Here is a 22,139-nt window from a genome sequence, read left to right on the forward strand (position 1 = left end):
AAAATCTAAAGAAGGAGTTAAACATGGCAAATAATTCAAAAAGAAGATAAAAACAAAGACCTGATGAAAAAAAATAAAATAACATGAAAATAATAGGATTAGCATCCCTTTACAAGTATGACTTTAAAACATCTGACAATAATTTTGCTATAGGGATCTCCTCAGGCAGATCATAGCCTTAGGCCCCCCCTCAGCAAAGCCCCGGGCAACCCCGTTAACCAGCTTGGACTGGGGGACAGCTAAGATGCCCCGATGTAGGTTCATAAGGACTTAAACACTCAGCTTATTGATTAAGACAGATGTCAAGAAAGTAGTAAACTCCTTCATACTGTGACTAGGTTTAAGAAACAATGTTTTGGTCTTTTGCCAGGCATCCTCCATACATCAAAGCAAGAGTGAGCCTCAAGCAGCAGCTTTCAAAACTAAAACCACTGATGGCTCTTGAAATGCTGCTGAGTGGCCATATGGGTGTATGCTATATTAACACATTTTTAATTCTATTTGTCTGGTGGTTTAAAAGTAAATATTGCTCGTGTTCAATACTAAAAAAACTGGACTGGCAGACTAGGGCGCTAAAGTGCTACCATGGAAATTCCCAGCAAGCACCACTGCTAGTATAGTCCAGTGATGGATACACATTATCAAACAAAGGATGTATGTGCTTTGCTACCTGAAAGGCTCTCTCTCTCTTTACCCTCTGTGTAAGTGTGTGCGTATTTTTTTAGAGGATGCTATTCCAGTAACATCTAGCAGTGCGGTAATAATTCCTTTGATTAGGGCAACAGGTAAGAGGCTGGTAATCTCACCCCTGCCTGCATGAGGATTTAAATGGTGTAAACAGTGGTAGCTCTACCGTCATCACTCAACCAATGACAGCTCAACAGGGGAAACACACAGGGGTGCTGATTAAAAGGACAGCACTGTTAACACAGCCAACTACACACATAAATGTACCTAAGCACACACACACACACACACACACTCCCACCGGTATCACAAGATGGGATATGGCAGGGGAAGTGACATTATCCATGATCCCTGGAATAGCCTCATCTAAAAATAGCGCACCTGCACACAGAAACTCACATTACTGTGAAGATGTTTGTATCCAGTCTGAGCCGGTGACTCTCTAAAGTAACAGCAAACTCTTGTTTAATAAAGGTCTTACAGTATACTATGTTAAAATAAAAAGGGTCCTATTAAAAGTGGAGATAAAGTAATGTATGAAGCTGTGAAATATGAGTTAGGAAAAGCAGTCTGACAGGAAAAAGTGCAATACAAAGATAAATTGGAGGGACAAATGCAATTAAATTAGTTTTATTATAGGTGAATGGTTGTTCGGTCAGTGACACCTGTTGAGAGACCCGTCACCCTTTTCCCTCAGCCTTTTATCGTCGAGGAGATCAGACATTAACTTCTTAAACTAGTCCGATTACAGCTGCGCTTTTAATTGCATAACTCCAGAGAAACTCTTTCAAAGACTCAGTGCAATTGGGGTCAATGACGCCATGTGTTTCTGGATTCTTGACTTGCTGCAGGACAGGAAGCAAGTGGTTAAAATGAATGAATGTTTTCCTAAACCACTTGGCTCCACGGGGTTGCTTCTATTCTCCACTACTTTATTCCTCGTACACCAATGATTGTAGTACTCGTGATGACTCAGTTAAATTATTTAAATTTGCTGATGATACCACATTGCTCGGGTTAGTAATGTGAGCAGATGAATCAGCATATAGGAAAGAGGTGTCTAACCATGTGAGCTGGTGCAGTTATCATACCCTTCCAGCTTTACTTTAGAAAAACTAAAGAGATGATCATAGATTTCAGGAGAGGTGAGGGACACCGCCTCTTGTAATTGGCAGGAAACAAGTTGAAAATGTGAAAGAGTTTACATTTCTGGGCACTATAATCTCAGCAAACCTTAAATGGGAAAGCAACGTTGAGAAAATAGTTAAGTTGTCTCATCATAGATTATATTTTTTGCGGAAGCTCAAAAGATATGGTGTTTCAAGGAAGGCTATGGTCCAGTTTTACACATTTGTTGTAAAAAGTGTGCTAATTTTCTCTATCATAGTTCAGTTTGGTAGTTTGACTGCTGCTGAGACAAAAGCATGAGAGAAAATAGTTAAGGCTAAGACTAAAATTACTGGCCACTCCCTCCCATCTCTCTCTACAGTTTATAAAGTTCAACTTCACCAAACGTCTCTAATGTTGTTAAAGATGATCCTCGCCGAGCAGCTTCCTTCTCTGAGGAAAAGCCCTCTGGAGAAGGTGTAGACACCTTTGTTTGAGTGAGCGCTTCAAGAGAAGTACATTCACTGAGGCTATTTGACTCTAAACCTCCAGCACTTTAAAGTGCATTTTGTTTTTGGTTTATTAATTTTATGATCATTTATGGTGTTTTGCATATAACAATTTATGGTATTTTGCATATTTTAACTCACTTACAATGAAATGAAACGCAAACCTCTGGCACTTTAAGGTATATTGTTAGCTTATCTTTTATATTCATGATACCTTCCATAACATAATAATGAGTAAAACTGTTATTGCTAGTTTAGATGTGAAGAGAATGACTGGGTAGATCAAGAGCTAACAGCATATGTCCCCACTTCAGGAGACCGACCGAACCCATAGCCTGTCATACAGCTCTCAGTGGGACTCACTGTTGGCTGCTTTGCTGCCATGTACAGCACCTGTCAGGATATTAAGGCGATAACTTTCCTTTTCGTCCCCGATGGCAGCTATCTTCCTCTTCTATATTACTCTCCTGAGAGTCGATGTGAAGGGACATCAAACAACACCAACTCTCTAACTGGAGAGTGACTCTGAGAAAACCCAGCCCCCTGTTTATCATGCAGCTGCGTCCCATAGGGTGACAGGGTCTCTGAGAAGGTTGAAGTGGGGGTCACCAGATTGAAAAGTGCTGATTCTGTGGCCAGAAATCTGCAGCAGTGAGACCTATAGATAGGAGGGATGTATTCTAACACTACAACTTCATTTCAAAGCACGATTCTGTTAGAGAGACTGATTAAATTACATGAATGAAATTGGTTGTTTTATAATGTAGTACAACTTCATACTAAGAACTACTTATCACTGTGGTACTGTATGACTTAAACTGTACAACTCTACATGACTTTCACTGCCAGCCTTTTGTGGATAGGGTTAACAGTTATGCAAATTTCCAACCTAATTTTGTTTCACCTTTGCATAATCTGCAGCTGCCAAAAGATGCCATATTTTTTAGACTGTAGCTTTTCAGACAAAGATTTACTGATTTTGCACACAATTTGGAAAAATAGGTCATTTTATCTGCTGTGAACTGTTAACATTGACACCCAATTTTTAAATAATTTAATTTTTAGTGTAAATTTTAAAATGAACATCAGGAATTTAGAACTTCCAAATGAATGAACCCTGTTTTCCATACTGTTTATGGTCAGCATATTTCAACAATAGCCATTTAATATCTTAACATTCAGTAATTATCTCTCTACATTGTAGTTTTCATTGTTAGTGAGGGGGGCCTGCCATTCCCACCCTGGATTCAAACTGCCTTCACACATGAGGGATTCACAGGAAACAGTGAAGCATGTAATCCAGCATTACTATTTGTAATTTTATCTCATTGATAATAGCCTCACTGTTTGTACTTTTCACTTCCAAAGGCTGTATCAGAGCTTATGCCACTACTAATGCAAATCGAACATTTCCTGCCACCGCTAGTTCCCATTATAAGCGTTCAACTGGTGAAACACAGGAGGGGTTTTTATTGTAGGGCAGTCACAGGAAATGCAATGTTTTTGTCACTGGAGTTAGAACTGAGCGTGACCATCAAAAATGCATCTACAAAACAACCTTATTCAGAGTTACAGAAAGTGCTAAGTTTCAACTTAATACAGAGAAAATTTAGGGGGTTTTTTGGTGGAAGGGTACCAATATTTTAATTATTTTTGTATTTTTTTAGAATGTGAATGTGCCAGATGAAGAAATAGATGAATACATTTATAAACACCTGAGAATAAAAAAACTACAAACCAACTATAAGACCAGCATTGGCTTGAATGGGATGAATGACTTGAAACATCGTTCTTTCTTACTGTCTTCTCACTAGAACGTGGGTGAAATTGAAATGGGAGGTAAAGACAAAAGGAGAGGCGTCCTGGGAGAAGCAGAGAATGATGGAGGAAGAGAGAAAGGCGGTCGGATAAAGAAAGAGATGCACACACACTGAACCGTTTCACATACACTTTGACTTTTCAATTTTTTCTTTTCTGTGTGATGCTGTCAAGAAGCCAGCTCCCTGAGGGCTAAAGAGAGAGAAAGACAGCCAGAGAGAGTAAAATCCAGGCATAGACAAAAAGGTGAGAGGTAAGAGTTTCATACCTAAGTGAGTCAGAGAGAACATCACTTCTCGTGCTTTGGAGAATGATAGACGACTGTCTTTAACGAGGACAAAATTAGGTCTGGGTCTCTCTGAACACACACACACATCACACACATGGAGAGCAGTTCTCCCCTTCCTTCCACGTTCTTTAACAACTATGATAGAAAGCCAGCCAACCTCAGCTAATACTGATAGCTATTATACATTTTTACTGGTTTGACGTGGAACACTCTATAGATGAAGCCATCGCGAAAGTGCAAGTGCAAATCTGAAAACTTGCAGCACTTCACTGTTACTTTATCCTTTTTTAGACATGGAATCTGTTGCTGGATTTATCTGTTGAAAAGAAAGCTTAGGGATGTAGATCAAGCTGTCAAACATTCGTCTTCATTACATGAATGTTCAATTTGTCTCTGTTCAAACAAGATAGGACCATTATGGAGTGCGGCACTAAGCGTTGCAGCAATTATATCCATTATCAATTAATTTGCTGATTATTTTCTCAATCAATTGATGAAACATTGGTCTATCTAACACCAGAAAAACTTTTTTTTAGGCTGACCAGTAAAATAAAATAAAATTAAAGAAGATGAGACAAGTGAATATTTGGCATTTTTGCTTGAAAAATTAAACAAACAGTTAATCAATCATCAAAATAGTTTCTGATTCATCTTCTGTCATTTGACTAATCAAGTAATTGTTTCAGCTCTAGTGGCATGCAAGTTATAGAGGTCTAATAATGCGCTTTTCCCAGTTTAATATTTGCTTTTTTGTGGTCTATTTGCATGTTTTTATGGTCTAAAAGCACCTAGTTACAGGGGTACAAGCCACAGATGCAGCCCTTCTGTCTCACTCAGCCTGAAACAGGCTGTTTTGTGTCTGCTTAATGCCCCTCTCTTCTGATTGGCTAACTGTTTTCTGAGTGACGCATGCCCAGGCCAACCACAGGTAACGAACTGTAGCATACAGAGAACGGAGAAGAGGAGATAAACCAACGTGACCATAAATGACAGCAAAACGCAGTAGAGACTCTCACACTGAGCTGAAATGAAATGAGTACACATAAATTAGTCAAATAACAAAAATAAACATATTTTGTTTCTTTCAGGAGGGGTGGGGGGGAGACACTGAGCATATAGTTGTGACATCACAACCTTACAGAAGTCCAAACAGCTCAATTAAAGGCACAGTTTCTGTATTTGGGCTGTGTGCATTTCTCTGTGGACTGATTGTTTTGATACTTTCACAGTATATATATATATATATATATATATATATATATATATATATAGCATCTAGACATGCTTTATAATCAAAAAGAAATGGAAATCTCCCTTTCTACAATATGTCCCCTTTAAGTTATGTAAAATATTAATCTCTCAAAGGCTCTATCAGTGATGGATTTTAAAACATTTTTGCTTTTGAAAGATTAATAAATGACCTGTGCGAGGTATTCTTATCCCCACATCTTATTACTATATAGTTCATCTTTTATTAGATAGAATATACAAGGAATATGACTCTGGTTTCTAGTGGCTCTCGATGTACTTAAACACAACAGTGTTCAGGAGATACACATGGACATACAGCCAAAGCAAAGACAACAAAGCTGAAGAGATACGTAAACATAAATATATGACTATTATGTAAAGGAAGTAGGAAAAAAATATAAATACATATAGCGACAACAAACGTCATATATACATACAATGTCTATATACAGGTGAAACAGTTTCTGTATATTTTAAACAATCTAATAAACACAATGCAGCTTGGGAAAACTGTATATACAAAATATGTGATATATAAAGTATAATTTCCCATTTTTCCTCAGGCAGTACAACGGTGTCATTTAGGAAAAAAAAAATGTCTCCCAACATCTGCCAAAGTAACATTTACAACACTCGTCTCATGATGTGCTTTGATTGAAACACTTGTCTAAACTTTACATTACTTCCACAGTTTGTTATGATAGCCATCTAATGGATTTATGTGCTAAGCCCAGAGGTTTGTTTAAATGACATGAGAGAATTGGCTGATGAAAAATGTCCGAGGGCCTTCTCAAATATCTGTCACTGGTCAGAAATCCATCAGAGGGAATTGTTTTCCTGTTATACCGAGTGTTTATACTCAGCCTAAAATTTGTTTATTTCCCTCAGTCCTTCAGGGAGCGTTTTTTATTTTATTTTATGAGTTGTAAAGTCCTAAGAACACTCGACAAAAATGTTGTTAAAATCCACTTTGTCTTTTAATGCACAAAACAATTAAAGACATAAATTAGGCCTGAGTTAAATACTTGGTGCTGTTCCACTCTGTATCTGCATAAAACCAGACATCCCCTCGCAGCCATTAGATTATGCAAGTCAATAATAAAATAGACAATTGTGCTGTGCTCTGTATTTTGTGTTTCAACTTAGCTGAGCAGGAGAAGTGATAAGCTTAGCTGCTAAATGTTACATAATTGCTAAGACTTGTTATCTCATACAGTAGTGGGCTGATTAAAGATGCTCTTCTAGCACATACTGTACACACACACACACACACACACACACACACACACACACACACACACACACAACAGCAGCGTTTCACTCTCTCTTTTTCCAGACAGACAAGAGCAGAGCTGTAGAAAGAGGAAGAAGCAACATTCCTGCTGTTTATCTAGTCATCTGATCTGGCCAACGAGTCATGTGTTGGAGCCGTGTTTGAGGCTCGGCAGCATGCTTTAGGCTAACCCTAGCCTAATGTATTCTGCTGTGTTTTCAGCTTCTCGGCTTATTATTCCTTCACTCTGCTCTCTAGCTCCGTGTAAATAAGCGAGGTCCTCTCTAAAACACGTTAAGTTTGTTGGTCAGACGACTTAGTAACACTTTACATTGAGTTCCTCTGTATCAGCAGTATATAAACATTTAATAAATATAACACACTATGATGGAGTCATAAGCTGACATAAATGTTTATTAATGTACTTGTCAACAACTTTAACTCTTCCTGTGGGGACCCATAGGTGGTTGCTGGTGTATAAACAGATAATGAATGACAATTTAGCAATACACAGTAGTTGTAATTATAAAAAATATGTCTTTATAGGAGAAGTTACAACTGTTAATAAATACTCTTAAACCATTTATAAACTGATAAAGTGTTAGCGGCAACTTCACATTTGACCATTTGTAGCTTACTCGTTTGAGGTTGCTGGGAAAATTGCTTATGATTATTGATTATTATGAATGAAAATGATTACTTTCACCTCATCTACTGATTATTTTCTCAATTAATCAATAAATCATTTTATCTACAAAACAATGGAAGAGATGTTGGGCTCTGGGAAATTATGAAGGACATTTTTTTTACTATTTTCACATTACTTGTTTTATCTGCGCAACAGTCCAAAACATAAAGATATTCAGTTTATTATCATATAATATGTGACAAAGAAAGGCCACAAATGTTCACATGGGAGAAACTAGAACAAATGTTTGAAATTTTGCTTGAAAAATAATTGAAACAATCAATCGTTTATCAAAAATGTTCATCAAAAAAGTTGATCGACTAATCATTTATATCAATCAATCATTTCAGATCTATTATATGTATCTGAGAACAGTTTTCTCATCCCACAACCAGCTCTGCAAACCCCAAAGCACAACCTGCTCTATGCTGGAAATGGCATGTGTAGTGATCAGGATTGATTTGGCTTGGTTGCTTATGTCACGCAAACAAATAAATCAGTACACTAATAGACGATATATAAAAATCGATCTATCTTTAAATGTCGCTCCAGCTTTCTTAATTTCCCCCCTCAAATATTGACAGTGTGATAAATGCACTCATTATTTTTGCTGACTTCAATGATCCTCATCAGTGTGTTGTAAAGCTGTATTCTCTCTATTATTGGGCTGGCTGGGTAATAATAGCTATCCAGGAGAGGATGGTACAAAATCAAGTTTTGCATTCTGGAGCGAAGGTCGACAGTTTAATTGGAAGTGCAAATTGCGTTCACATGTATCCCCGTAGTGGATTGAGCCACGGGTAAAGTGAATGTGCACACTGCCGGCGTGTGTGCATTTAACAGGAGAAGGAGGGTGGAAGGAGGGAAGAATCAAAGCGTGCAGGGGTGGCTAATAGCTTTCCTGTTCAATTGCAATGTATTTTTAGAGCCGAACGTGTTGCCGAGCTACAATTATTACCAGTGGAGCGCTGTTTTTACTCCTTGAAGACTCTTTCACACAATCCAGGATGCCCCCGCTGCCTGTGACTGAATGAGCTAAGCTAAAGCTGCCAATTTTTTGTTAAGAAAGAGTAAATATTGACTTGATGACTACAGCTCCCATCTGTTGGTGTGAGAGTAAACGGCTCACTCTCTTTTCCGTCCGCTTTGCTTTCGCTATCCATCTCTCCTCCTCTCTCTGCTGCTGGCTGAGAGTCAGCAGAGAATACCCCTGTCATTATATTCACCCTCCAGCCACACTTACCCTTGTAGTGAAGACACACTCGCTCATCATTGATCTCTCTCTCTCTCTCATTCTTTAAGCAGCAAACAGTGTGCTCTCATATTAAACTACAACATCTGGACCAATGAGGTTGAGACTAGGTTTTGATTGGCTTTATTGTGTTTGAACAACTGTGGAGTTGAGTAGTTTATCAGTGCAGAGAGCAGAGCTTGAGTTTACTGAGCCTTACAGCAGTGTCACAGGCCTGTAGGACTAGGCATCCACCACGATTAAGTGTTTCATGTAATATATCAGGAAGGTGTCTAAATCAATTCTTGTTAGTGTTTGTAGTGTTCTTACTATATATCACGACTTGTGCAACAGTCTCTGAAGCTGTATTCTTGAGGCTTGACTTGCACAAATGCAATCATAAACGTTAGTGATTCCAAACATCTCCCCTTACTTCACTTTTTATATGACAAAACAAGCTTCTTTAGCACTTTTAGCACTTTTTAAATATGCAGCTTCTTTGAGGGTGACACCTCCTTTGCCTTGACACAGCCTCAAGTAAGTGACTGTCGCATCCATATTTTCAATGAATATCAATGTCTGACAATGCAGCTGAGGGTAATACAGCGTTTTAGGGCACTGGATCCATGCAAACACTGGCAAATGGAATTGATTTAGGTTATGTTGACTGTGCTGATAGTGCAGCAGTGTTGAAAGGTTAAAGGCTTTTTAATTAAACAATTGATAATTAGCCTGATGTCTTTGATTATTACCTCTAAAAATTTCCATTGTATGAAAGTGTATTGTATTACATTATTACATAATGTGGTTAGAGGCTGAAGATTTAACATGTTCTGCTGGGAGATATACTGTATATTGTAAGAAGCCACTGTATCACCAGCAAATGCACTTTTTTCTGCTGTACTAAATACACGTTGGAGTGAACTGAACCACGACCACAAAGCTGAGATATATAAACTATGTCTATTGTGAGTCATTTAATCCTCCGACTATAAAGAGAGGAAGTGTGTTTCCTTCTGTCATATCTTTGCAAACATGCGGCACATTAAGACAAAATGGAAAAACTGCATGTAAGTGTTAAAGTGCTTGCTTCCTCTTACTGAATCTGTCCTAGGCATGAGGCCCAAAATTCTCTAGTGGGTTTTTTAAAAAATCCCAACAGCAGGGGAACCCAGGATCAAAGCCCTGGTCAGACACAATGACCTGGAAGCATGTAAAGTCATATAAATATGTTGGATATTTATAAACTGAGTGTGTTATAATCCTGTGGTGTGTGGGAATCATAAATTCTAGTGAGGAGGGGAAGACATTATACAAAAAATAGGCTTGGGCTATTAAAGGTGATGACTTAAAGGGAAAATTCATCACTGTGAATATGAGGATTTCTTAAAACTAGGTCACCTATGTAGTAGAAACGTGCAGTTAATTTTGAAATTGGTGCCCTATGACTAGAGGAAACTGAGAAAAAGGCTGTAGATTTTCCATACTGCTCTTAAAGGGGAAACAACCAGAATGCATTGCGCCTGTCCCATCCAATCAACTACTGATGGTGTGTTTACAGAACGCAGGGGTCGAGTACAACAGCGTTATATCTCTTTACTGAGGCTTATTTTCATTTACAAAGTGTTTTTCCTCATCCAGTCTGGATATATCGTACCAGTGTGCAAGACCCATAACACAAACGGCACGCTGGAGTCAGTTAAGGGGAATCATTGCAAACTTACCGAGTGCTGCACACGAGCCAGAGCTGCCGCTGGCCTCAGAGTCTGCTGTCTCCGTTGTGTTTGTTTTGGGAAATGATCACGGATGAAGGGGTGAAAAACAGCAACCTAACACTGTTTCTTTTAGCTATTTTTAACGACGAGGAGCTGGACTCCAGACTGTGCTCAAGCTGGATGCATCCACATAAGTTAACTTACAGGTAACTAAACACAGTCACTGTTCGCTGCTCTGTAATCAGAGTTAAAGTCCGATTTAATAGTCTGTCAGAAAACTAAGTCAGGTTTACGAAAGCACCGCAAAGTTTGTTGAAGTGCAGCGTTTTCGGTCTGTCTCCATTCTCTCCGACGATCCTCACTGGTCACAGGTCGATGCTGCTAAGCCTCTCTGGCTGTAGCATATCTCTTTCAGCTACTACTGTAACGTAGCTCCCGTGGTCGCTTTCCTTCTACAACACTCTGTTTTGTTTGATTCCACAGCACTATATCTAGCCTCATAAGTTGTAACAGTAGTGCCACATCTCTGCTCCAACATTATATTGTAAAGCTAGTTGTTTGTTTGTGTCTGTGTTAGGAATCACGGAGAAACTCAGTACTGTGAAGCCATGGCTGTAACATCGCTGTGGTGGCCGCTTTCTCCTCCACAGTCTGTTGTGTCTGATTACACAGCACGATATTCAGCTATAGTATTTAGTACTATGGTATTCTGCTTTTCCCTAGCGCTAGCGTAACATGGTAGGCAGAGGGTTTTGGGAGACCCACATTTGACCGTCCTTGAAGGCACCACTACAGATAAAGCCTGTAGTTCTTCCTTGCCCCCGACTACGTCACTGTACACGTCAAATGACTGCACTGGTGCCAGAACAACAACAGATTTTGCAGCTGCGCCCCAGAGGCACAAGAGAACGTTAAATACAACTGTTGTTGTTTTATACACTATATCCATAATTCATATCAGTAGAGAAAAATGGCAAAGCGGTCCTTTAAGATCGCAGCGCAGGAATAATTATTTCGGAATTCCTGTTCTACAATGAATGTATAAGCATTCGATTTTTCTAGTGCAGTAATTTGAATATTAATACATACAAAATATATCAGTCCCAGTGGTATCATGCAAGTTTAAGGAATCAGCGGGATAATCTCAGTTGATGCAATATAGCATATTTATGAATGAGAGACAAAACTCAACTGTGTATGATATAAAAATGCCTTACTTTGCTTTACTCTGTCACTGTATTGATGCTTTTGCAACCTCATCTTGGGAAAAATAATAATGAACTGTTGAAGTTTTTTGTTGAAATAACTGAATGTTTCAGTTCTTGCTGTTTACTTGGAAAATTCAAGCAATTAAACTGGACTCATAATACAATTCCTGAAACAAATACTATGGGCTCTCGTTTTTTAAAAAGCTCAGCCCCTGACAGTATTATAGTAGTGTTTTCCTAGTCTTCATCATCGTACTGTATTTCATATGTTTGATTAATTACATGGCACTTACAATGAGGCAAACATTACTCTGGGATAATGAAAATGTATAGATCTCTCCTTTATAAAAATAAATCTTGAAATATATGAAAATTAATCAGGCCCAGCCAACAGACAGCCTTCATGCTACACATTACATCATTAATGCAGATTTACATCATTAATGCAGAACATTACACAGAGAGCAATCACCTCTCTGCCCCATTACAGTTTCTAGCTTGGCATGAGGGAGCACACGGCAGCGGCCACGCAATCTGCTTATCAATGAGTGATGTCTGGCTGTGGACCGTCGAACACGGCACATCCGTCTATCTATATGAGAAATACAGTGAAAAATTAGGCCTCTCTCTTACATCATTCAACACAAATCCAATAACATCCAGCTCTCAGTGCTACTCGTTTGCAGTGTTGAACACTATGAAGGAAAAATAGTCTGTATTCCCTAATGAGGTCTCAATGACAGAGTAGCAAAAAGGCTAAATAATAGGGGTGTCATGATTCTCCAAATCCATGATTTCATTTGACTTTTGATGGCTATGCCACTGTTAGACTATCAAGTCTTGAATTGTAAAGATCAACAGATGATTGGTTTTATGCCCTCACAACTGTCATTTACATTTTCCAATTCTTCTTCCACCAGACCCTGGACTCTTTTAAAACAGACTTGTTATTTTCTTTATGTTTTGTGTTGTATGTATGTATTATAATTATTATTATCATTATTATTATTTATGTACAATTTTTTGATGAATTAAGTTTTGCTTTTTTTAAAAAAAATGTTAAAAGTTTGACTTGGTATCTCATAATTTTCACTTCAAAAGTAAAACTCATAATTTATCATCAATATTTTTATTTTTGTAATTCTCAACTTTTCCTTGTTTTCTTTTCAGAGCATTAATGGGCCTCCGTATCTTGAATACACTTCAGTGCCAAGGATGGCCTTACATGATGACATTTACCTGTCATCACTACTACATACATACCCTCTTGCTCCTATGCTACGTGCTAGCTAGGTGGCTACTTTTCGTTCTGCTGCTTGCCTCCTGTTGTTGTTACCTGAGGGGGAACACCAAACGGAGAGACCACTAAACGTAAAAAAAACGCTATGTCCCAGAGTAGCTGGAGGAGCAGGTCGAACAGCCAGAGGATATGGACAACCAGGACGCTGGTGGCATCTCCTCAGCCAAGGAGATAACGCTGCCTATCAGACCTGAGGTGGCAGCGAGGCAGAAGCAACGAGGATCCCAAACACGTGCAATTAGGCAGTGGCGGAGAGAAAAAAATTCTAGGAGAATCGCAAAAACGCTTGTGATTTTGAAGGTTGAAATCAAACGCTCATTTCGATTTAGAATTGAAATCGTGACACCCCGACTAAATAAGAGTCCAATGGATATCTGTGCAAAATGTTGGATGGCAGGAAAATTGTTATCATTCCTCATCTTTTTTGTTCATTGTTTTTTTGTTTTCCTCTTTGATTTTTTTGTGCATCCAGCACACATTAGAATACACACAGAGACATCTAGGTTACATAACCTGTCAGGTAGACCTACAGGCTGAATGAGGCCATATGTTTCATACACATCATGCAAACACTTTAATCAACTGACTTAATGCAGACTAGGTTATTAATATGCATCGTGAACCGGATGCCATGGAAAGAAATAACTAATATTATAGAGGCATAGAGGTTTATACTAAACAATCTCTGGGAACAGAGCCTTTTCAACAATTGCTACCAGATGGTTATTAGCCAGCAATGCTGTTAGGCAGAACTTTAACTGGGATTGTATAAAAATAACATGAGAAAAAAAGAAACGTGTATTGCTGCAGTTATCATGGGCAGTGAATAGCCTCAAAACTCACCAGTTCAGCATCAATAACGTTCAGAAGCTCATGTCTTGGCCTGCAGAGACAAAAAAGGATATACAGTAAGAAGGGGAGAGAATTTCATAAATCACAGAGGACTGAATCTGGACTTATTTGGCTGAGGTCTAAACCCTGCTATACAGTAGGAAGGGCAGAGGCTGAGGCCGAAACACACGGAGAGAGACGAGCACATACCACATGCCGCTACGCCACTGCCAAGGAAAACGTAAAGTTAATCACACGATCGACAAGCAACTTCACCGCAGTCTTTGCTAGTCAGACGTTAACAACAAAGGCTGTGATACAACATGTTTTTCGACATACTACCACGATACTAGACCTGTCTGTCGGTGTGCCGGTCTGCTTTTCTGTTGGCCTATCTCTCTGTGAGGCCTTAAAACATCTATGGGGATGACTGACAGCTTTGTCAAGGCTGCTGTGGGAAGGAACTACACTGCGATAAAAACCTAAAAGCCCCATCAAAACAAAGGGATGGAACTGGAGACAGCCGAGCTAATCAAAACCAGACCTTCCTAATTATAAGAAGAAGCAGCAGAAAATAAACAAGCAAGGGAGCTCACCAGCCTTCAAAAAAAAAAAAAAGAAAGAAAGCAATCGAGATGTGCAGTAAACTGGTAGGCAGAGGGATTCCAACTTAAGTACCGCTAGAATAAATCTCTAAACTTTGAGCAATTCAATATCATGTTGGCAAGTACACCAATGTAACAGAAAACAGAGAAAAAGAGATTTTCTCTCTTCATTGTTGTTTGGACTGAGCCCTAGCTACGTTCAAGTTCACCATAGAACAATAAGCATCCTGAAAAACACAACAGTGAGCAAAGTATGCCTCAGACACGTTTCAAAGCAAGATCAACCTTATACGTGTGGCTGCAACGGTCACATTTGTCAACCCTGAAACTGTAAAAAGCAATGCTACAGTAGGCTCGGAATATGTGTGCCAAGACTCTGAGATGTTGTTTTACCTTCCTCCCTCTCCATTATATGCTCTCTTTTCATCCGAGAGTTGAAATCAAGTTTGATTTTTGGCTTCTCCGTGACTCAAAGCAAAGATATTGTTATTCTGTCCGGCTAAATGCACAGAGATGTCAAAAAAATACTGCGATTCGATTTCAATCCATCCAATTCCGAACAGTAAATTAAAGCGCACGACCCTCCGCTGCACTGCACAGAGCTCACTTCCATGCTATACATTTCAAGCAGGACACCATAGGGCGAATTCACTCAGTTTAAAACAAATCAGCGAGCAGACCCACTGTGTATGTAGTTACACCTGTCAGTTCAGGACCGGCAAGTTTAAATAAAGTAGGTAATTTCTTGGGTATCAAAATTAGACTGGCAAAATCTAAAAAGTGGGAGATTCAGCGCTCACAAAATCTACCAAGAACAGGATATTACAGAATATCTGCAACACTGAAATGACATTCAATTTGAATTGTAGACTACTGGCTGCTTTCCATCATGATAAGATACAAAAAGTGCAGTCAATTTTTGTCCCTGACATCATTAAAATGAATAAATTGTCAAATATAATAGGGATGCAGCCATCCTTTTACCAAATTAACATACGGCATGATAGCACCATAATGGGCAGAGCCTCCTGGAAAAAGCTAAAATTTATCAAAAACATTGATCAATAGGTGCACCAAAGACACTAAAACACTTACAATGCCATCTGGTCCAAAAAAAGAAAATAATAAAACACCTGCACACCCTCAGTTAGCCTTTAAGCTTCTTAGCCCACCTCTATTCATCAAAATGCTTCACAGTCTGGGTTTAAGCCACAGGTAAGGGATTGTTATTGTGTGAGGGAGGGTAGTGTTTGCCTCTGTAATCACCAGTGAAACGTTTACGCGGCAATGTCAATAAGCCAGAGCAGAATTTGTTTTTCTTTACATAATGGCCGCGATCTTTCATGGGCAGCAGAGGACACGCTTCGAAAGGAGCAGTGGGACACAACATTCTGTAATTTTACAATAATAGAGGCCGACACACTCTGCGGCCCATGTTCAAAAGCCTGGTGAGATTAGATATAGTGGCCAAACAACATTTAAGAATGCACTGTAATATACCTGTGCTGCGTTTTACAAGAGGAAATTCAGATTTCTCTGCAAAGATCGGTTCATAATGTATCAGACGGTATGTGGACAGAGCAAGTGGAACTAGCTGATGCAACAAGTTTTTGTTGAGGCACCATCTACTTTACACCCATTCATTAATTAATTTTGGAGGCGGCCAAACCAAGCAAAACCATGAACGCAAAAACACATTATGTACTATTTGCACTGCAAATAAGCCTATGGAGTTGCCCGCAGGCTGTTCTTGAACAAACAGCATGCTCTCTCCTCTGGGTGCGTGTGATAAAACAGATTTTGAAAATAGAAACCTGCTGTCTGACTCTGTGTCAAACCAAGCAAGGCTGTCATTTGTTCTGGCATCACAGAAAGACGTTTTTTTTTTAAATATATATATATATCTTCACGTGAATAAAAATGGATAAAAAGTTCCAGGCAGCAAACTGACACTGATGCAACCTTGAATTAATATCAAGGTATCAACACCGAAATCCAACTTTCAACATCTTTGCTTGTTCATTTGATGCATGTAGAGAACATGAATGCATGTACTGAATGCATTGAAAACAGACAAAACATAAGGCACAATATTTGTAGATCTAACACTTAAATGTATTATTCTAACATTGTACTGCTAATTGAACCAACATTAATATGACACAGAAAATGCACTGATTTGGACATTAAATAGACCCAGTTCCCGTAAGAAACCAGTACTTTTCGGTTGCCCTAAGCAATGACACCTTGCCGTCTGGGATGTATGCATGGCAGCTGCAGCTCCCAGACTCACAGCAGCAGTCTTTGGATGCACCAGCTCTACACATTAAATTACATATTGTACAAAAATTCTCTGGCAGGTCAACACACTGCAAAAATACAGTACAGCAAACCACAGGGTACACACACACAAACACACACACACACACACACGTGTGTAAATATAGCAAGCATAAAAAGCCAGGTTATGTCGGTTTGTCGGTTGACTTTTATGGCCACTGTGCAGTGTGCAGTGTGCCTGTCATCGGCCGGCTGGCTTCTGCTCTGTCCCGCTACAGCTAGCCGCACTGGCTAGCCTCCCAGCCGTTGGAAACATCAATAACCCGTGCATTTCATCAAGTTTTCCAGCCGCAGCGGCTTTCTGTTGTACGGTATTTACCTGGAAGATAAGCCGCTGCGATAGTAAATTCGATATCAAATTGCTAAAATGTCTATTTTATGCGTCTGACTAGCTAGCTAGCAAAGGCTACTGTCTCCAGCTGTGTGTGTGTTAGTGTATGTGTGTGTGTGTGTGTGTGTGTGAAACAGAGAGACAGAGAGAGGGCAGAGAGAGGATGTGTGATGTCTGAATGATGCGAGGAGGATTTGGAGTGAGCCTCTGAAAGCTGGCGTGATGGGGTTTAAATGAGAGGTCCTGTGTGTCCACAGCATCCAGCCGAACTAAACACGTTAAATTCAACACACAGTGTAGCTCAACGTTTAACGGGAGCAGTCTGCACAGTTAACTCTTGAATATTCCGTTAGCAGCTACGAGAGACATTTCGGATAGCTTTAGGTTTGTTTCTTACGTTATTTCGGTGATGTTGGAGACGGGGGCGGGTTTAATCCGACGGCGGAAAGAAATGATGCTTTGCAGAGTCCGGGTCGGGATTTTCTCTCTGTGTGGCTGCCTGTCTGCCTTCCAGCTGCTGCCGCGGCTCTATCCCGTCTCCCTGCTGCCGGAGTGTCCCGGTGCTCTTGTACCACTCGCCCTCCAGTGGAGAATGAACGGTCCTGATGCGATTTGATTAGGAACCCCTCTTCGGCTCGGCAGTGCCTCCCCCCCCTCCTCCTCCTCCTCCTCCTCCTCCCCCCACCACAACGTGCCTGCGCGTGAATGTGTTTGTGTGTGTATGTGTGCGCGCGTGCGTGTGTTTTTGTACGTGTGCGCAAATAAGTGAATGAGTGTGCCTAGGGTTGACAGAGTGAGTCATCCAGAAGAACCAGATCCAGCTCCTCCCTGCTTTTCTAACAGCTGACTACTGTAGCCGCCATGCGTTGAAACAGTGCCTCCCCCTCCTCCCTTTGCAAAGACACACACTGGTTGCCGGTGGTTCTCCAACTTTTTCACGTCAAAAACCACTAAATTGACACAAATTAGACCAGGGACCCCCAATTGATAATATTTTTGCTTTTAGATGTTTCATTACATAACGTGTATGAAACCCATGACCAAAATAGTCACACATTCTGTCAATGTGTTACTTATAGATGGAATTATAATGAAAATAAACTATCCCCCTTTTCGCTGGGGACCCCCTGGAACCCCCTCAAGGACCCCTGGGCGTCCCCAGACTCCACTTTGAGAACCACTGCATTATGCTGCTTCTACGGGATTAAATTTGTGTCATAATAATTGCACAAAATCTCCCAAAATTCAAACAAAACAAAATGAATAATGAAAGTGAATAGAAATAAACTGAAAACCAAAAAATAACTTAAAAGGCAAAACTTGCAGTAAAACTATGCAAGAGTGAAACATTTTTCACTTTTCTTTCACTAATTCGGATTTCTCTTTTGCAATCACAGCAGTTTCGCTGCTGAAGTTTCAGTAGCAGTTCTGAATTTTCCAGCTTCAACTAGTTAGTTGGAGAAAATATTATAGCCTAGTTGTAAGTCATAAATTGTGTCACTTATACCAATTTGGTTCATTGACCTGTCCCCCCCAAAATAAATGTTAAATGTGGATGCAGCCCTGTGACACCTGCCATCATGAGAGCTTTGTGTCAGAACTGAAAAATTCAGAACTGAAACTGAAAAATTCAGCAGCGAAATAGAAAAAAAGGAGAGAAATCCAGATCAGTGAAAGAAAAAGTGAGAATATTGTAATCAAATGTAGCACTTTTGTATAGTTTTATTATACTTTTTGTTTGTTTGTTTCAATTTATATTTATTCACTTTCAATTAAATTTGTTTTGTTTGATTCCTGGGAGATTTTGTTCAATTATTATGACACTAATTTAATCCCATACTGCTCTGTTTCTACTATTGTGCACTTACTGTGTGTCTCAGAGGTGCTCAGTAGTCAGTTCATTGCACTTTTTTTTTTTCTATCAATGGCATCACTTAATGTAATATTAATCCCATTGCAGTGATACAGCAGATGGTTCTTTTAGCTTTTACATCATTAAAATAGAGTTACCAAAGTTTTTAGGCAGACATGAATCATTATGATGTTAAATTCATAGTCTACATTATGTTAAGCTGAATTAAATTGAAGTCAGTTATGAGCAGCTACAGCTAGATTTTGATGTAAAGCGGCATCAGGATGGACACATTAAATATACTGCAGGTATAAAATGAGAAAATATGGTCTTGGAGGGGCTATAGATGAATGAAATACATCCTTCTGTCTCTAAAATGGTGACGCATTATACTTCTGAGGGGTATTCTAGCAAGTTAATGCTGCACTTCTTTAAAGTTGGAGCACTTGGGAGAGACAGATTTTTAGAAAATGGTCAAGATCAATGCAGCAACATGAGACTCTCCCTGTTTGGTAAATGCCAACGTATTTCAAACTCAATGCCCCGGTTTGTAATGCAGGCTTTCTGTTAAACATCATTATTTTCTCAGACATTCGAAAGCTCTTCTAGACCCACAGAGGACATTACACAGGCAAGCAGTACCCCCGTGACAAGTAAAGTGATGTTCATGTGTAAAATCAATGGAGTACTCCTTTAAAGGTTAACCATTACATGATGAATTTCTTTCCACAGACTTGTGCCACAATACATAAGCAAACTATAAGTGTTGTGACATTAGAAAGAAAAAGCCTCTGATTCTGTGCGTACATGTTCTTGTATTTCTACACTTATGAACTCTAAATTGTCTAAAAACGATGCGGTGAAATAATAATGAGGAAAATCCTCTGAGGCAAGGCCACTCTGACCGTCCACATCCCTTTAAAGGAGGTTGATTTTAGGTTTCAGGACATGGTTTTAGGGATAATGTAGGAATTACAATCAGAATTTAATTCAGGCAAGATTAAAGTAAGGTTTAATGTTAACATTACTTTAGGGTTATGCCTTGGGTTTAGGATTAAATTAGGTTTACATCAGGATATCTGAGGCATAGCGGAAAGGGCCAAAGACTGAAAGTAGTAAGTAAAGATCCTTTCAAGTAGTACTTTAAAATGTCTGTGAATGCCTTTATATGTCCATCTACAGTATGCATGTGGTTGTGTGTGTGTGTCTGTGTGTGTTTTTAGTGTACCTTCCAAGCAGCGCCCTGTGGTCCTCTTCACTTCTGCTGTCCTGGTGTGCCTCATTAAAGCCCAGTTACAGGACACCTCCTCCTCCTCCTCATTCCCCGCAGCAGATGGACAGACGCAGGGCGATAATATTCCTGGGAGTTTGGAGGGGCGTCACTGTTTATATAACCCAGAGAATCTTATTAAAAAGCTGCTGTCCTTCCGTCCTGAACTCAGGGTTAATTAGCTCACTTCCTAGTTGGCGGTATGCATGGAGGCCTCTGAATGGTCACAGTGGTTGTTATGGGCGACCAGGCTTGTCTTATCTCCTCTTGCCTGTTGGGATTCTGCTCAGGAGCTGAGACTGAGAAGGACAGTGTTTATGTAGTCTGGAAAACACACACACACTAGCACGTGTGCACACAGCTGAAAATTCACATTCAAAGTAGGGCTGGGCAATATATCGATATTATATTGATATCGTTATATGAGACTAGATATCGTCTTAGATACTGGATATTGTGATATGGTATAAGTGTTGTCTTTTCCTGGTTTTAAAGGCTGCATTACTTGAAGTGATGTAATTTTCTGAACGTACTGGACTGTTCTAGCTTTTCTATTATTTGCCTTTACCCACTTGGTCATTATGTCCACATTACTGATGATTATTTATTAAAAATCTCATTGTCATCCCTATGATATTGTCACAATATCAATATCGAGGTATTTCGTCAAAAATATCGTGATATTTGATTTTGTCCATATCGTCCAGCCCTAATTCAAAGGCTTACACACCGAAAACACATCAACACACGCACACAGTCCGCAACAAGCTTTGTTTGAAAAGATTTTGTTCAAGATTTTAAAAACAGGTCGTGTATTATCATTGGTCATGCTCAAATAAAAAAAAAATAGATATAACTGTGGTGTGAGTGGATTTTTAAGTCAAAATACAATGATTAATTTGACTGTTTAGGCACAGGATGTTCCAAAACCTTATACAATACAATACAGACATGTGCTGCATTTGGACACACCGTGCTTTCTTACTTGTATACTCAGGACACAGGTGGTCTTGCATTGCTAATCGTGTAAATTTGCATGATTCAGAGGTGTTATCCTTTTAAAATAAATACTAATAATTCTGTGTGATTTCAGTGCTTCTCAGTCAGTAAAGTGGAGGCCGGTGATTCAGTCATGGACGTGCTCGATTTCATGTTCCTCTCAGGCTTATTTAAAAGATATTGTTACCTAGGAGATGACAGGAAGTAGGTCATTAAGGGTTTCCCCCCCTGCTTCCCCCTGCCCCTGAGTGTGACATACATACCAAACGCACACATACGTGCTCACCTACATACGCACATGCCCACAGTTGCTGCCAAACACACTCTCTCTCTCTCTATAGCTGGGTTTTGATCAATGCTTGAAATGTGTCATGTGTTCATGTATTTACAATATACTTTGCAGTCTTCTCTATTGTGCTCTTATTCTCTTAGTCTTTGCTTTGTTACAAGGACTGTGGGTTAAACATTGAAATCTCTAATTAAAATTAAATAATAAGGCATGACAAGACAGTGTCAACTGACGAATTTGGAGGCAAACTAATTAAAAAAAACACACATGCAATTACTGCTTTGATGCAAAATAATAAGACAACAACAACAGGCCTGCTGAGGAAATGTGTGATAACTGAATGCAAGTCAGTGATGGAACAGCTGTACATAGAGAGATTAAAATGATGAACAAATCACTTCAAAATATATCACATACACTGATAAAAGACAAATAATTAACCCCCCACACCAAAAAATGAAAACATAAAATCAAAAAAATCAAAGGACACACAACTTCACTCCAGCGATGTACAATAATAGCCACATTTATTTTAATTACAGGCAA

The 22,139-nt window shown here is 39.3% G+C and overlaps 1 protein-coding gene across 1 annotated transcript in view; it reads right to left on the minus strand.

Annotated features, from left to right (window-relative positions):
* LOC122999679 (1-phosphatidylinositol 4,5-bisphosphate phosphodiesterase beta-4-like) overlaps positions 1–17,829 on the minus strand; it is a 72,624-nt gene extending 54,795 nt beyond the window's left edge. The window contains exons 1-2 of the mRNA XM_044376804.1: positions 17,581–17,829; positions 13,920–13,959 (exon numbers count right to left, since the gene is read on the minus strand). The gene's annotated coding sequence lies outside the window, so the exon portion shown is untranslated. The remainder of the gene's footprint in view (positions 1–13,919; positions 13,960–17,580) is intronic.
* Positions 17,830–22,139: the final 4,310 nt, after the last annotated feature.

This window comes from Thunnus albacares, chromosome 16 (genome assembly GCF_914725855.1).
Source record: "Thunnus albacares chromosome 16, fThuAlb1.1, whole genome shotgun sequence".
Taxonomy (NCBI): domain Eukaryota; kingdom Metazoa; phylum Chordata; class Actinopteri; order Scombriformes; family Scombridae; genus Thunnus; species Thunnus albacares.